General features: G+C 47.2%; 1 non-coding gene across 1 annotated transcript; it reads right to left on the bottom strand.

The window, feature by feature from the left end:
* Window positions 1-3,691: 3,691 nt before the first annotated feature.
* On the bottom strand, window positions 3,692-3,768 carry TRNAW-CCA (transfer RNA tryptophan (anticodon CCA)). The gene has a single exon. It is a non-coding gene; the product is annotated as a tRNA-Trp (tRNA).
* Window positions 3,769-4,728: the final 960 nt, after the last annotated feature.

Here is a 4,728-nt window from a genome sequence, read left to right as displayed (position 1 = left end):
GAACTCACGAACTCCGAATATCGCGTCCGGTGCTTTACCAACTGAGCTAATGCGACGGCTGTCTAATTTGCTGCTTTCTTGGGTATTTATGTTTTGCGTGCAAGCGAACCTTGAGAGTGTTCACCAGCGCCACCCTCGTCCATGGCGGTCGACGTAGCACGTCCTGTAATACCGCAAGTGTGACGTAGAACGTCATCTAACGGCGAGGGCGGAAACTGTGCGAGAGCCCTCTTATGCTACCTATGGCACCAAGACTGCCAGAACCGAGACCCCCTTTAAGCTATTAGCAGACAAGGCAAATGAAGTGAGGTGCTCGTTTGACAAACATATTAAGGAAACCAACAGTCACCGAAATCAAGGTGCATAGGGGAATGCTTCTTTTTTATATCTAATGCCAATCAATTAGTATATTAAAGAAAATTACTTATAAAGCAGCAGAAAAAACAACCATGCCGAAGGTGGGATCTGAACCCACGACCTCCGAATATCGCGTCAGGTGCTCTTACCAACTGAGCTATGGCGACGGCTATCTAATCAGCTGCTTTCGTGGGTATTTATGTTTTGCGTGTAAGCGATCCTTGAGAGTGTTCACCAGCGCCACCCTCGTCCATAGCGGTGGACGTAGCACGTCCTGTAAAACCGCAAGTGTGACGTCTAACGGCGAGGGAGGAAACTGTGCGAGAGCCCTCTTATGCTACCTCTGGCATCAAGACTGCCAGAACCGAGACCCCCGTTAAGCTATTAGAAGACAAAGCAAATGTAGTGAGGGGCTCGTTTGACCAACATATTAAGGAAGCCAACAGTCACAGAAATCAAGGTGCATAGAGGAATGCTTCTTTTTTCTATCTAGTGCCAATCAATTAGTTTATTTAAAGAAAATTATTTATAAAGCAGCAGAAAAAACAGCCATGCCGCGTGTGGCATCCGAACCCACGACCTCCGAATATCGCTTCCTGTGCTCTTACCAGCTGAGCTACCGTCACGGCTGTCTAATCTGGTGCTTTCGTGGGTATTTATGATTTGCGTGTAAGCGAACCTTGAGAGTGTTCACCAGCGCCACCCTCATGCATAGCGGTGGACGTAGCACGTCCTGTAATATCGCAAGTGTGACGTCTAACGGCGAGGGCGGAGACTGTGCGAGAGCCCTCTTTTGCTACCTCTGGCATCAAGACTGCCAGAACCGAGACCCCCGTTAAGCTATTAGCAGACAAAGCAAATGTAGTGAGGGGCTCGTTTGACAAACATATTAAGGAAGCCAACAGTCATAGAAATCAAGGTGCATGGAGGAATGCTTCTCTTTAATATCTAGTGCCAATCAATTAGTTTTTTTAAAGAAAATTATTTATAAAGCAGCAGAAAAAACTACCATGCCGCCGGTGGGATCCGCACCCACGACCTCCGAATATGGCGTCTGGTGCGCTTACCAACTGAGCTACGGCGACGGCTGTCTAATTTGCTGCTTTCTTGGGTATTTATGTTTGCGTGCAAGCAAACATTGAGAGTGTTCACCAGCGCCACCCTCGTCCATAGCGTTAGACGTAGCACGTCCTGTAATACCAAAAGTGCGACGTAGAACGTCATCTAACGGCGAGGGCGGAAACTGTGCGAGAGCCCTCTTATGCTACCTATGGCATCAAGACTGCCAGAACCGAGACCCCTTTTAAGCTATTAGCAAACAAGGCAAATGTAGTGAGGGGCTCGTTTGACAAACATATTAAGGAAGCCAACAGTCACCGCAATCAAGGTGCATAGCGAACGCTTCTTTTTTTATATCTAGTGCCAATCAATTAGTTTTTTAAAGATAATTACTTATAAAGCAGCAGAAAAAACAACCATGCCGCCGGTGGGATCCGAGCCCACGACCTCCGAATATCGCGACCGGTGCTCTTACCAACTGAGCTATGGCGACGGCTATCTAATCTGCTGCTTTCGTGGGTATTTATTTATGTTTTGCTTGTAAGCGAACCATGAGAGTGTTCACCAGAGCCACCCTCGTGCATAGCGGTGGACATAGCACGTCCTGTAATACCGCAAGTGTGAAGTAGAACGTCATCTAACGGCGAGGGCGGAAACTGTGCGAGAGCCCTCTTATGCTACCTATGGCATCAAGACTGCCAGAACCGAGACCCCCTTTAAGCTATTAGCAAACAAGGCAAATGAAGTGAGGGGCTCGTTTGACAAACATATTAAGGAAACCAACAGTCACCGAAATCAAGGCGCATAGGGGAATGCTTCTTTTTTATATCTAGTGCCAATCAATTAGTATTTTAAAGAAAATTACTTATAAAGCAGCAGAAAAAACAACCATGCCGAAGGTGGGATCCGAACCCACGACCTCCGAATATCGCGTCCGGTGCTCTTACCAACTGAGCTATGGCGACGGCTATCTAATCTGCTGCTTTCGTGGGTATTTATGTTTTGCGTGTAAGCGATCCTTGAGAGTGTTCACCAGCGCCACCCTCGTCCATAGCGGTGGACGTAGCACGTCCTGTAAAACCGCAAGTGTGACGTCTAACGGCGAGGGCGGAGACTGTGCGAGAGCCCTCTTATGCTACCTCTGGCATCAAGACTGCCAGAACCGAGACCCCCGTTAAGCTATTAGCAGACAAAGCAAATGTAGTGAGGGGCTCGTTTGACAAACATATTAAGGAAGCCAACAGTCATAGAAATCAAGGTGCATAGAGGAATGCTTCTCTTTTATATCTAGTGCCAATCAATTAGTTTTTTTAAAGAAAATTATTTATAAACCAGCAGAAAAAACTACCATGCCGCCGGTGGGATCCGCACCCACGACCTCCGAATATGGCGTCTGGTGCGCTTACCAATTGAGCTACGGCGTCGGCTGTCTAATTTGCTGCTTTCTTGGGTATTTATGTTTTGCGTGCAAGCAAACCTTGAGAGTGTTCACCAGCGCCACCCTCGTCCATAGCGGTGGACGTAGCACGTCCTGTAATACCACAAGTGTGACGTAGAACGTCATCTAACGGCGAGGGCGGAAACTGTGCGAGAGCCCTCTTACGCTACCTATGGCATCAAGACTGCCAGAACCGAGACCCCCTTTAAGCTATTAGCAAACAAGGCAAATGTAGTGAGGTGCTCGTTTGACAAACATATTAAGGAAACCAACAGTCACCGAAATAAATGTGCATAGGGGAATGCTTCTTTTTTTATATCTAGTGCCAATCAATTAGCTTTTTTTAAGAAAATTACTTCTAAAGCAGCAAAAAAAACAACCATGCCGAAGGTGGGATCCGAACCCACGACCTCCGAATATCGCGTATGGTGCTTTACCAACTGAGCTAATGCGACGGCTGTCTAATTTGCTGCTTTCTTGGGTATTTATGTTTTGCGTGCAAGCGAACCTTAAGAGTGTGCACCAGTGCCACCCTCGTCCTTAGCGGTGGACGTGGCACGTCTTGTGATACCGCAAGTGTGACGTCTAACGGCGAGGGCGGAAACTGTGCAAGAGCCCTCTTATGCTACCTCTGGCATCAAGACTGCCAGAACCGAGACCCCCGTTAAGCTATTAGCAGACAAAGCAAATGTAGTGAGGGGCTTGTTTGACAAACATATTAAGGAAGCCAACAGTCACCGAAATCAATGTGCATAGAGGAATGCTTTTTTTATATCAAGTGCCAATCAATTAGTTTTTTAAAGAAAATTATTTATAAAGCTGCAGAAAAAACAACCATGCCGCCGGTGGGATCCGAACCCACGACCTCCGAATATGGCGTCCGGTGCTCTTACCAACTGAGCTACCGTGACGGCTGTCTAATCTGCTGCTTTCGTGGGTATTTATTTATGTTTTGCGTGTAAGCGAACCTTGAGAGTGTTCACCAGCGCCACCCTCGTGCATAGCGGTGGACGTAGCATGTCCTGTAATACCGCAAGTGTGAAGTAGAACGTCATCTAACGGCGAGGCCGGAAACTGTGCGAGAGCCCTCTTATGCTACCTATGGCATCAAGACTGCCAGAACCGAGACCCCCGTTAAGCTATTAGCAGACAAGGCAAATGAAGTGAGGGGCTCGTTTGACAAACATATTAAGGAAGCCAACAGTCACCGAAATCAAGGTGCATAGGGGAATGATTCTTTTTTATATCTAGTGCCAATCAATTAGTTTTTTAAAGAAAAAACTTATAAAGCAGCAGAAAAAACAACCATGCCACCGGTGGGATCCGAACCCACGACCTCCGAATATCGCGTCCGGTGCTCTTACCAACTGAGCTATGGCGACGGCTATCTAATCTGCTGCTTTCGTGCGTATTTATGTTTTGCGTGTAAGCGAACCTTGAGAGTGTTCACCAGCGCCACCCTCGTCCTTAGCGGTTGACGTAGCACGTCCTGTAATACCGCAAGTGTGACGTAGAACGTCATCTAACGGCGAGGGCTGCAACTGTGCGAGAGCCCTCTTATGCTACCTATGGCATGTAGACTGCCAAAACCGAGACCCCCGTTAAGCTATTAGCAGAAAAGGCAAATGAAGTGAGGGGCTCGTTTGACAAACATATTAAGGAAGCCAACAGTCACCATAATCAAGGTGCATAGGGAACGCTTCTTTTTTTTATATCTAGTGCCAATCAATTAGTTTTTTAAAGAAAATTACTTATAAAGCAGCAGAAAAAACAACCATGCCATCGGTGGGATCCGAACCCACGACCTCCGAATATCGCGTCCGGTGCTCTTACCAACTGAGCTATGGCGACGGCTATCTAATCTGCTGCTTTCG

The sequence above is a fragment of the Amblyomma americanum genome, chromosome 3 (genome assembly GCF_052857255.1).
Source record: "Amblyomma americanum isolate KBUSLIRL-KWMA chromosome 3, ASM5285725v1, whole genome shotgun sequence".
In the NCBI taxonomy this organism is placed as follows: Eukaryota; Metazoa; Arthropoda; class Arachnida; order Ixodida; family Ixodidae; genus Amblyomma; species Amblyomma americanum.
This window is presented reverse-complemented; position numbering and strand designations above follow the sequence as displayed.